This window comes from Beta vulgaris, chromosome 1 (assembly GCF_026745355.1).
Source record: "Beta vulgaris subsp. vulgaris cultivar EL10 chromosome 1, EL10.2, whole genome shotgun sequence".
Classification (NCBI taxonomy): domain Eukaryota; kingdom Viridiplantae; phylum Streptophyta; class Magnoliopsida; order Caryophyllales; family Amaranthaceae; genus Beta; species Beta vulgaris.
In genome coordinates this window covers 22782403-22795086 of record NC_079202.1, presented here as the reverse complement: position 1 = coordinate 22795086, position 12684 = coordinate 22782403, and the positions used below count along the sequence as shown (strand labels likewise).

Sequence of the window (12684 nt, the reverse complement as noted above, 5' to 3'; positions counted from 1 at the left end):
GATGTCCAAGCAAGGGTCAAGGACAGAAACAAGCTCAATCTCGGTATAAAGGAAAGGAAAAACAAATTACAACAATCAGCAGAAGTGGAACAGAGGGAAGTATAGAGAACAGAAGATAGCTGCAAACCCCTCACCTCGCCCCTTCCTCTCCCCCTCCTCTCCCCTTTCTCTCCTCGCCCCTTCCTCTCCCCCTTCTCTCCCCCGCCCCTCTCCTCTCCCCTTTCTCTCCTCGCCCCCTCCTCTCCCCCGCCCCTCTCCTCTCCCCTCGCCCCCGCCCACTCTCCTCTCCCCTTACCCGGCTCCCTCCCCTCCCTACTCCCTCCTCTCCCCTCTCCCTGCTCACTCCTCTCACCTCCCCCCACTCCCCCTCCCATGGCCCTCCCTCCTCTCTGCCCTTCTCCCCCTCCCGCTCCTCTCCTCTCCCTCTCCACCCCCCCGCTCCTTTCCCCTCCCTTCCCGCTCCCGCACCCTCCCCCTCCATCTCCCCCACTCCGCTGCCTCTCCCCACTCCCTCACCCTTCCCTCTCCCCTCTCTCGCCCCTCCCACCGCTCCGTCTCTCCTCCCTTCCCCTCCCTCCGCTCCTTATCCCCTCCCTCATCGCTCCCCCACTTCTTCTCCCAGGCCTCACCACTCCCGCCTCTCCCTGTCCTCGCCCTCCCTCCCCGCCCCACTCCTCTCCCTCGCCCCGCCCCTCCTCTCCCCTCGCCCCTCCCTCCTTGTTCCCTCCTCTCCCTCGCCCTGCTCAATCCCCTCCCTCCCTCTCCCCTCCCCCATCCCTCCTCCCTCCCTCCCCTTCCTCATCCTCCCGCCCTCCCTTGCCCCTCACGCTCCTCCTCCCCTCCCTCTCCCCCCCAATCCCTCACCGAGCCTCACCACTCCCTCCCGCTCCTCTCCCCTCCCTCTCCTACCTCACCGCTCCTCCTCCCTCCATCTTCCCCGCTCCTCTCCTCTCCCCTCCCTTCCCCATCCCTCACCACTCCTCCTTCCCTCCCTCTCCCCTCTCCCTCCCCCATCCCTCACCACTCCCTCCGCTCCTCTCCCCTCCCCCTATCCCTTACCACTCCCTCCCACTCCTCTCGCCTCCCCGCCTCCCTCCTCCTCTCCTTTCTCCCCAATCCCTCACCACTCCTCCCGCTCCTCTCCCCTCCCTCCCCTCCTCTCCTCTCCCCCCTCCCCCATCCCTCACCAATCCCTCCTTCCCTCCCCCTCCCCTCTCCCCTCCCCCTCCCCCATCCCTCACCACTCCCTCCCGCTCCTCTCGCCGTTCCCTCCCTCCCCCCATCCTTACCACTCCTCCACTCCTCTCCCTCCCCGCTCAAGCAAGGGTCAAGGACAGAACCAAGCTCAATCTCAGTATAAAGGAAAGGGAAAAACAAATTACAACAATCAGCAGAAGTGGAACAAAGGGAAGTAGAGAACAGAAGATAGCTGCAAACCCCTCTCCTCGACCCTTCCTCTCCCCTCCTCTCCCCTTTCTCTCCTCTCCCCCGCCCATCTCCTATCCCCTCTCCCCTGCCCCGCCCTCGCCCCCGCCCTCTCCTCTCCCCTTACCCGGCTACCTCCCTCCCTACTCCCTCCTCTCCCCTCTCCCCGCTCACTCCTCCACCTCCCCGCTCCCTCTCCTCGCCTTCCCTCGCTCTCCCCTCCCATGGCCCTCCCTCCTCTCTGCCCCCTGTCCCCTCCCCCGCTCCTCTCCCCTCCCTCTCCACCCCCCCCACCCGCTCCTGTCCCCTCCCTTCCGCTCCCGCACCCTCCCCCCTCCATCTCCCCACTCCCGCTCCTCTCCCCACTGCCTCCCCTTCCCTCTCCCCCTCCATCTCCCCACTCCCGCTCCCTCTCCCCCACTGCCTCCCCCTTCCCTCTCCCCTTTCCTTGTCCCCTCCCTCACCGCTCCCGCCCTCTCCCCCACCGCTCCCGCTCTCTCCCCTCTCCTCGCCCCCTCCCATCCCGCCTCACTCCTCTCCCCTCGCCCCCGCCAACCTCTTCTCCCTCGCCCCCGCCAACCTCTTCTCCCCTCGCCCTGCTCCCTCCCCTCCTTGTTCCCTCCTCCCCCCTCGCCCGCTCAATCCCTTCCCTCCCTCTCCCCTCCCCCATTCCTCCTCCTCTCCCCTCCCCTCATCCCTCCCGCCCCTCCTCCCCTCCCTAACCGCTCCTCCCCTCCCCTCTCCCCCCTCCCCCAATCCCTCACCACTCCTCCCGCTCCTCTCCCTCCCTCTACTCCCTCCTCTCTGCCCCTCTCCCCCTCCCCCCGCTCCTCTCCCCTCCCTCTCCACCCCCCCCCCGCTCCTCTCCCCTCCCTTCCCGCTCACGCACCCTCCCCCCTCCATCTCCCCCACTCCCGCTCCCTCTCCCCGACTCCCTCCCCCCTTCCCTCTCCTCCCTCCCTTCCCTCCGCTCCTTGTCCCCTCCTCGCCATCCCTCGCTCTCACACTCCCATGACCCTCCCTCCTCTCTGCCCCTCCCCCCGCTCCTCTCCCCTCCATCTCCCCTCCCTTCCCGCTCCCGCACCCTCCCCCTCCATCTCCCCACTCCCGCTCCCTCTCCCCACTCCCTCCCCCCTCCCTCTCCCCTCTCCTCGCCCCACCCACCGCTCCGTCTCTCCTCCCTCCCCTCCCTCCGCTCCTTGTCCCCTCCTTCACCGCTCCCCCACTTCTTCTCCCAGGCCTCACCGCTCCCGCCCTCTCCCCTTTCCTCGCCCCTTCCCCTCCCATGGCCCTCCCGAGGCCCCCTCTCCTCCTCCCCCGTTACTCCTCCTCTCCACCCCCCCACCCTGCTCCTGTCCCCTCCCTTCCCGCTCCCGCACCCTTCCCTCCATCTCCCCACTCCCGCTCCCTCTCCCCACTGCCTCCCCTTCTCTCCCCCCTCCATCTCCCCCACTCCCGCTCCCTCTCCCCCACTGCCTCCCCTTCCCTCTCCCCTTTCCTTGTCCCCTCCCTCACCGCTCCCGCCCTCTCCCCCACCGCTCCCGCCCTCTCCCCTCTTCTCGCCCTCTCCCCTCGCCCCGCCCCACTCCTCTCCCCTCGCCCTCGCCAACCTCTTCTCCCCTCGCCCCGCTCCCTCCCCTCCTTGTTCCCTCCTCCCCCTCGCCCCTCAATCCCCTTCCCTCCCTCTCCCTCCCCCATTCCTCCTCCTCTCCCTCCCCTCATCCCTCCCGCCTTCCCTTCCCCCTCCCTCACCGCTCCCTCCCCTCCCTCTCCCCCTCCCCAACCTCACCACTCCCTCCCGCTCCTCTCCCCTCCCTCTCCTCCCTCACCGCTCCCTCCCTCCCCTCCCTCACCGTTCCCTCCTCCCCTCCCCCCTCCCCTATCCCTCACCACTCCTCCTTCCCTCCCTCTCCCCTCCCCCCTCCCCCATCCCTCACCACTCCCTCCTTCCCTCCCTCTCCCTCCCCCCTCCCCCATCCCTCACCACTCCTCCCGCTCCTCTCCCCTCCTCTCCTCCCTCACCGCTCCTCCCTCTCCTCCCTCACCGCTCCCTCCCTCCCCTGCCTCTCCCCCGCCCCTCTCCTCTCCCTCTACCCCATCCCTCACCATCCCTCCTTCCCTTCCTCTCCCCTCTCCCCCTCCCCCTCCTCCCCCATCCCTCACCGCTCCTCCCTCCCCTCCCTCTCCCCCGCCCCCTCTCCTCTCCCCCCCTCCCCCATCCCTCACCACTCCCTCCTTCCCCCCTCTCCCCTCTCCCCTCTCCCCTCCCCTCCCCCATCCCTCACCACTCCCTCCGCTCCTCTCCCTCCCCCTCCCCCCATCCCTCACCACTTCCCTCCGCTCCTCTCCCCTCCCCGTTCCCTCCCTCTCCTCCCCCATCCCATACCACTCCCTCCCGCTCCTCTCCCCCTCATCCCTCACCACTCCTCCCGCTCCTCTCCCCTCCCCTCCTCCCCACCGCTCCTCCCTCTCCCCCGCTTCCTCTCCTCTCCCTTCTCCCCCTATCCCTCACCACTCCCTCTCTGCCTCTCCCCTCCCTCTCCTCCCTCACCGCTCCCTCTCTCCCCTCCCCTCCCCATCCCTCACCACTCCCCCTTCCTTCCCTCCCCCTCCTCCCCTCCCTCCCATCCACTCCTTCGCTCCTCCCTCCCTCTCCCCCCTCCCCCAATCCCTCACCACTCCCTCACCACTCCCTCCCTCTCCTCCCTCACCGCTCCCTCCCTCCTTCCCTCACCGCTCCCTCCCTCCCCTCCCTCTCCCCAGCCCCCTCTCCTCTCCCCCCCTCCCCCCATCCCTCACCACTCCCTCCCGCTCCTCTCCCCCTCCCCTCCTCCCTCACCGCTCCTCCCTCTCCCCGCTCCTCTCTCTCCCTCCTCCCTCTCCCCCGCTTCCTCTCCTCTCCCTTCTCCCCCTATCCCTCACTCCTCTCCCCTCCCTCTCCTCCCTCACCGCTCCCCCCCCCCCCCCCCATCCCTCACCACTCCTCCTTCCCTCCCTCTCCCCTCTCCCCTCCCTCCCCCATCCCTCACCATCCCTCCCGCTCCTCTCCCCTCCCGTTCCCTCCTCCCCTCCCCCCATCGCCCTCCCGCTCCTCTCTCCCTCCTCCCCTCCCCTCCCCCATCCTCACCACTCCCTCCCGCTCCTCTCCCCTCCCCCTCCCTCTCCTCCCTCACCGCTCCCTCCCTCTCCCCCACTTCCTCTCCCTTCTCCCCCGCTCTCCCTCCCCTCTGCCACCGCTCCCTCTCCCCTCCCTCTCCTCGCGCTCCTCCCCTCTCCCCACTTCTTCCTCCCTCACCGCTCCGCTCCCTCATCAACATCCTCTCGCTCCTCTCCCCTCCCCCATCCCTCACCATTCCCTTCCGCTCCTCTCCACCCGTTCTCTCCTCCCCTTCCCCCCATCCCTTACCACTCCCTCCCGCTCCTCTCCCCTCCCTGCTCCTCCCTCCCCTCTCCCCCTCCCCCATCCCTCACCACTCCTCCCGCTCCTCTCCCCTCTCCTCTTCCCTCACCGCCCTCCCTCTCCCACGCTTCCTCTCCTATCCCTTCTCCCCGCTCCCCCTCCCCTCCTCTACCACCGCTCCCTCTCCCCTCCCTCTCCTCGCGCTCCTCCGCTCTCCCTCTCCTCGCCCCTCCACCCCTCCCTCTCCCCCCTCTCCTCGCCCCTCCACCTTCCCTCTGCCCTTCTCTCCTCGCCCCTCATCTCCCCTTCTCTCCCTCGCCCCTCCTCTCCCCTCCCTGCTCCCTCTCTCCCCTCCTTTCCCGCTCCCGCTCCTCGCCCCCTCTCGCCCTTCTCTCCCCTTCTCTCCTCCCTCTCCCCTGCTCCCTCCTCTCCCTCTCCCGTCCTTGCTCGACCCTCCCCCCGCTCCCTCTCCTCGCCCTCCCTCGCTCTCCTTCTCCCATGGCCCCTTCCTCCTCTCTGCCCCCTCCCTCGCTCCTCTCCCTCCCTTCCACTCCCCCCCGCTCCTCTGGCACTTCCTGCTCCCGCTCCCTCCCCTTTCCCCTCTCCTCGCCCCCTCCCTCCGCTCCGTCTCTCCTCCCTCCCCCTCCCTTCGCTCCTTCTCCCCTCCCTCCCACACCCCTGCTCCTTCTCCCCACCTCACGCTCCCGTTCTCTCCCCTACTCCCCTCTCCTCCACCCCTCGCTCTCCTCTTTCTCGCCCCTCCACCCCTCTCCTCGCCCTCCTCTCCCCTCTCTCCTCGCCCCCTCCTCTCCCACCACTTCTCTTCCCCGCCGCTCTCCTCTCCCCTCGCCCGGCTCCCTCCCTTCCCACCGCTCTCCTCCCCCCGCTCCCCCTCTCCTCTCCCTCCTCGCTCTCCTTCTCCCATGGCCCCTCCCTCCTTTCTGCCCCTCCCCCGCTCCTCTCCCCTCCCCTCCCTCTCCACTCCCCCCGCTCCTTTGGCCTTCCCGTCCCGCTCCCTCCCCCCTCCTCTCCCCACTCCCGCTCCTCCCTCCCTCTCCCTCTCCTCGCCCCCCTCCCTCCGTCTCTCCTCCTCCCCTTCCTCCGCTCCTTCTCCCCTCCCTCCCACACCCCTGCTCCTTTTCCCCACCTCACTCACGCTCCCGCTTTCTCCCCCTACTCCCCTCTCCTCCACCCCTCCCTCTCCCCTCTCCCGCCCCTCCACCCCTCTCCTCACCCCCTCCTCTCCCCCTTCTCTCCTCGCCCCTCCACCCCTCTCCCCTTCTCTCCTCGCCCCCTCTCTCCCACTCTCTTCCCCGCTCTCCTCTCCCTCGCCCCCGCCGTCTCCTCTCCCTCGCCCGGCTCCCTCCCATCCCTGCTCCCTCTCTCCCTCCCTTCCCGCTCTCGCTCATCTCCCCACTCCCGCTCCCTCCCTCCCTCCCTCCCCTCCCTGTCCCCTCTCTCGCCCTCCCTCCGCTCCGTTCTCCTCCCTCCCCTCCCCTCCGCTTATTCTCCCCTCCCTCCCCCTCGCCCCGCTCTTCTCCCTCTCCCCGCTCCTCTCCTCTCCCTTCTCCCCCGCTCCCCCTCCTCCCTTTCCCCGCTCCTCCCCTCGGCCCTGCTCCCCCTCCCTATCCCTCGCTCCCCTCCCCTCCCTCTCCTCGCGCTCCTCCCCTCCCACTCCTCCCCCGCTCCCTTTCCCCTCCCCAATCCCTCACGCTCTCTCCCCTCCCGCTCCCTTCCCTCCCCCCCTCTCCCCCTCCCCCCATTCCTCACCACTCCTCGCGCTTCCATCTCATCTCCTTCTCCCACGACTCCCCCTCCCTCCCTTCTCCCTGCTTCCTCCTCCTCTCCCTTCTCCCCTGCTCCCCCTCCCTCACCTCTCCCCCGCTCCCCTCCTCCCTTCTCCCCGTTCCTCCCCTCGGCCCCCGCTCCCCTTACCCCTATCCCTCGCTCCCCTCCCTCCTCTTCCTCAGCGCTCCTCCCCTCCCCCACCCCTCCCCCCTCCTCTCACCCTCCCTTCCCTCACCCCTCCTCTCCCTCCCCGCTCCCTCCCTCCCCCTCTCCCCCCTCCCCCCATCCTCAACCACTCCCTCGCCTCCCTCTCATCTCCCTTCTCCCACGCTCCCCCTCCCTCCCTTCTCCCCGCTCCCTCTCCTCTCCCTTCTCCCCGCTCCCCCTCCCTCCCTTCTCCCCGCTCCCCCTCCCTCCCTTTCTCCCGCTCCCTCCCCTCGGCCCCCTGCTCCCCCTTCCCTATGCCCTCGCTCCCCTCCCCCTCCCTCTCCTCGCGCTCCTCCCCTCTCCCCCCCCCCCCCCCCGCTCCCTTTCCCCTCCCCTTTCCCTCACCGCTCCTCTCCCCTCCCGCTCCCTCCCTCCCCCCTCTCCCCCTCCCCCCATCCCTCACCACTCCCTCGCGCTCCCTCTCATCTCCCTTCTCCCACGCTCCCCCTCCCTCCCTTCTCCCCGCTCCCTCTCCTCTCCTTCTCCCCCGCTCCCTTTCCTCTCGCTTCTCCCCCTCCCCTCTGCCCCCTCTCCTCCTCCCTCTCCCCATCCCTCACCACTCCCTCCCGCTCCCTCTCCTCTCCCTTTTCCCCCGCTTTCTCTCCACTCCCTTCTCCCCGCTCCCTCTCCTCTCCCTTCTCCCCCGCTCCCTCTCCTCTCCCTTCTCCCCGCTCCCTTCTGCCCCTACTCCCCATCCGCTCCCCCTCCCTCTACCCCGCTCTCCCTCCCTCTCCTTGCGCTCCTCCCCTCTCCCCCCCCCCCCCCCGCTCCCCTCTCCCACACTCCCCCCGCTCTCGATCCCCCTCCCTCCCCTCCCTCAGTGTTGATTCCCCTTCTCTCCTTCTCCCCCGCTCCCTCTCCTCTCCCTTCTATTAAAGCATGCTTAATTAAAATAGTTTCAACTTTATTAAGTCATGAAAATAATTTCATTTGACTTTAAAATAGTCAATCTTTTTAAATAGTCAAATCATTTTAAAACTAGATTATGTTTAAATGTTAAAATATATTTATAAAATCCTTTAAAATTATGGGGGAATTATAGATGCTCTCTCAATGGAAAAACTAACAGCATATTAAATTGGATGGCTACTTAGCAACATACATCTTTATATTCAACATATTCTACTACAACAATATATTTGTCACTTCAATGAGTCGATTGGAGTACCCCTTGCATAGGAAGATAGCAACATATTGTCATTTGATCTCACAAAGGAGCACAGTGACTTGTGCTCATAATACATTTTTTTAGGGGAAAAGTAGTGCACTAACATCCGAATGTATAAGGATAACATAACCAAAGGTATATTTCTACTTGGTTGCAGCATTTCACATCATAATTTTAGGTACAAAAATATAGTTTGTTAAATTATCATCACACAACTGAAAATCTTAAACAACACTAAGTGAAATAAACCAATAATGCTAATCCACTGATCAATCAAAAATTCAACCCAATTATTTAACACAATAAATCAGATACCATATGAACTAACCTCACTTTGCTTCTCCACTACGTACTCTCGCCAAGTCAAAAATTAGAACATCCACTTGCTCTACCTGCATAAGTAACAAAATCACAGGCAAGCATTAAGATTAATCACTTTATCTAATATGTCATTCAGGTATTGACTTTATCTTTGTGAAGTACAATACAAAATGAGTTATTTAAATGTCGGTAATCAACATTTGATTTTACATCATGTCACAAGATATATTATTATTTTTGTAAACAAGACTTCACCTTGGGCACAAAGCCTTGCACTTGAGAACGGATGCTTTCTGCCACCTTTAAGGCTGAATTCATCGATTCGTTCATCACTTTTTTATCAATCTACAAAACACAGACATACATTTTGTAAAAAGGAAACATAGAGAGTTCAAGACAGGGTATAGCAAAGAAGTAGCCAAATATCTTACCTTTACATTGCCAATGAGTGGAAGATGAGATGATATAATCTGCAAAACCTTGCGTTAACTCCAGCATCATATGATCTTCTAAAGCGGACCATTTATCCAAAGAAAGCACCCGACGATGCATTAAATGCTAATTAATCAGTTTACAAGGCTAGAAATACTCACAGCATATGAGTGTGTATCATGGACATATTACTTGATTTACTTCATAGGACGGACGACATAACATCACTGTACATAGATATTATAGCTCCTCACAGGTCAGAACCTCGTCAATCTTAACATTCAGGGTGTGTTTGATTTAATTACTGGAAATGTAATGATACAAAATCAGATAAGAGGGTGGAAATCAAAGGTCACATAGCGCTTTATTTCAAAGCAATCTGGTTCAACATGGAATGGAACCACTTGAATTAGTTTCTGGAATTCACGAAAATCGAAAGAAAAATATTTGTTGTGGGATGGTGAAATAATTGCTTGAAGTGCAGCATCTAAGCAATGCCAAGTTCACAAGTTCTTGGTCTTAGTTTGTGAGTTGATGACTATTGTTTGACAACATGTTTTTCCTTTAATTAATTAAGATTATGAGAAACTGTTTTTCATCTTATCCACGCAACCAAACAACGGCATATGCTTTCAAAATGCGCTCAAAGAGTGTAAATAAAGGACATAAAAGATAATGAAAAACAGTCCAAATTTATTGACTCCAAATCATTTTCAATTTTCGTATCTACCAGTTGGTGCTTGTAAAAATTTCTGAAAAAGCTGTAAAGAATTAATCACGACATCTTTTCTTTCACAATGCTTAAATGATCAACTTTGCAAAACCAATGGAACATATCTATCTAGAACACCAAGTACTAATTCATTTTGTAGCTTTCGACATGATAATTCTAGCCTTCTACCACACAAACATAATTTGTTAAAATATCATCACACAACTAAAAACCTTAAACAGCATTAAATGAAATAAAAACCAATAATGAGAAATCCAAAAATCAATAAAAAAAATTCAGCCTAATTAATAAACATAATAAATGAGTTATGAATACCTAACTTTGCTTCTTCTCGGAATTAAAGCATGTTTAAACCTTAGCATTGACAAACCTCCATTGGAGATAAAAATTATGAACCAAATTAAGCCGAATGGAAATCATCATCATCTTGCTCATTCGAACCACCCTTCCTCATCATCATCTTATTCCCCTCCACCAACAAAACAAATACCATCATCATCACCGGTTGTGTCATCCGAAGCCCGCACCGGAATTTTAGTTCTAGAATCTTCCTTAAAAAGCTTAACGGCGGGGGTTTCAAGGAGGATTTCACCAGGCTAATGGACAAGGAATCGGGCCGGTTTTCATCATCTTTACATGAATACGAAGTTCGTCGGAAAGAGTGATTTTCAAAGAGGTGAGATTCCGACTTCCGAGGGTGTTAAAGGGATTTGTTTAGAGATCATCGAAGACTTCGAAACTCGCGACATGAATCTTACGTTCACAAACCCTGGGTCGAGATCGTCGAGCATGTAAGGGATTTATCGACATCGGAGTTGAAGTTTTCTGATGATGATTGTTTAGGATTTTCCAACGCCATTGTTGGGATCCTTTCTGAGGATTTTTGTGGTAAAATTGGGGGATTCGAATCGATTAGAGAGACCTTATAAATTTATTTTGAAAATTTGAATTTTGTATCGCCATTTTTGGGGTTCTTTGATTATTTTGAAGGTAGGATGAGGAGAGTTTGAAAGGGTGAACAAGTAGGGAGAAAGATTGTGATATGTGATGTTGAAGGAGAAAGACACGAAGAAAACTAGCCGTTACGTTAATTAAGAAAAATTAGAGAGAGAAAAAGATTTAGAGGGAGGAAGGAGAATTCTTATTTTTGTTTTGTTGGTGAAATTTTGATGTAGGAGTTTTTAAATATATGCCGTGAAGTGAATGGGAGGCAATTTTTTTTTTTTAGGGGAGCCAAATTAATTATGGTATTATAGCAATATTGTGGATCTTTGATTATGAGCTAGTAAAATTATTATTATTATTTCATTACTATAATCATAATACTTATCACCTTCTCGTTAAAAAAAATAATCATCAAAAAATATATTATTATTATTATTATTATTATTATTATTATTATTATTATTATTATTATTATTATTATTATTATTATTATTATTACTATTATTATTATTATTAATGAAATGTATGAGGAGTGCTTGACGCTTGTCGGTGTCATATCATAATTCTATCGCCAAACCAGATCTCTTTATTCGCAAACTAGTTTTGGAAGTTTTTTTGTCCGTAAAATATTAATAAGGCATGCTAACGGGCGCCCCCAGACGTTAGATAACACTAATATATCTCATTTGTATTAATTCAATTCCTAAAATAACTTTTTAAATATTAAATACCTTTTACATTTGTTTTAGCCCTTCCCGTCATCCTTTGAATACTCAACCTGCTTCCATCTCAATTTCAGCTATTAAAATACAGGTAAATGTTAAGATGTCATATGAACGTCCACCAAAAACTCATTGCATTCATAGACGTTGACATCTTGAATTTTAATTTTGATACGGTGGCCATCATGAATCATCATAAAGTTTGTTTCGGATGCGAGCTCGTCTCCTTGTTTCTCATCAGACGTTAGGTGGCTGCATATGAAGCAAAAGCTCGGTCTTGTACAAAAGCATGCTCACAACGATAGAGCCCTTGTTACCAAGGCCTGTGATACCACGACTAATACACGAAGTTTTCAAGTGACTAATATGTTGAACAAGCTCCCTCCTCACCCAAATGGTGAGAAAGATTCCAACCATCTGCTTGCTCACAATTAAACTGTATTTTTGGTTATGTCCAGGAGAATTTATGATTTCTGGAAAAAAAAAACACCATTTGGTCCGTCCTCTTCTTCTCATGAGAAGTCATCATCGCTGAAATTATTGTGTTAACAGTGGAAACAAGAATCTCTCATGTATCTTCTCTCACTCCGAGACACAATTGCAAGTCTTGAGCCTTTTTTTTTTGCGTTATGTCCTAAATTGCTTACTCACGACTTTGAGCGAGTACTTAAGAAAGAATTGCGTCGATGCTTCTAGCGTGCGACGCACATAGACTGACGCATATTTGCATTTTTCTACTAGTGTGGGGGTGTGGTAATTTCAAGGCTGGGGTTGGTTGTACTTAGAGTGTGGTGGTTGGTGATGAATCTGATGATGGTATAGAGAGATAAGATGATTAGATGATGGATGAATGAGGAAGGAGAAGACTTTAGGAAGAATCACGTGGATTCTTTGTTTTTTGGGTTTGTTTTATAAAAATAAAAATTATTAAAAGAACCAATGTTAATAATAATTAACTACATAATTATATACAAACTAATAGTTCTAATCTAACGTCTGGGACGTCCGTTAGCGGGCTCGTATAAATAATTGACTACAAAAGTAACAAAATTGTATAGATATGTATTTTTTTTGTCCATATAACTCTATTTATTAAAATATGTTATAGCTAATATTAACATAATTATGAAATTATGATATATGTCTTATTAAGACAACCTTTGAAACACCGGTCAGAAATAATGTTAATAACAATAAGATGTTCTTAATGAATATTGTTGTGAGACTAATTTGTTTTGATACAGTTAAGTAAGGCAATAATTTTAGAAGACAAATTTTGTTTAATCAAGTTGTACAGTTATATTCTAAATAGATATTCAAACACGTTTATTAAAAAAGCTATATATAGGTCAAAATATTTTAAAATAATTACTCTATCCGTTTTTTAATTTTTTTTTCTTCGTGTCTATTTAATTGTTACACTTTCACTTTTCCTTGTATGTAATCTATCATATTAACTTGATACACTTTTCCCCGCATAAATCCTATTTTAATAGGTCATTTGCCACAAAAAATCCTTATTTATTTGAGATTAACTAAATAA

The 12684-nt window shown here is 54.9% G+C and overlaps 1 pseudogene; it reads right to left on the bottom strand.

Moving 5' to 3' along the window:
• Nucleotides 1–8317: 8317 nt before the first annotated feature.
• Nucleotides 8318–8861, bottom strand: LOC130589831 (uncharacterized; annotated as a pseudogene).
• Between the last annotated feature and the right edge of the window lie 3823 nt (nt 8862–12684).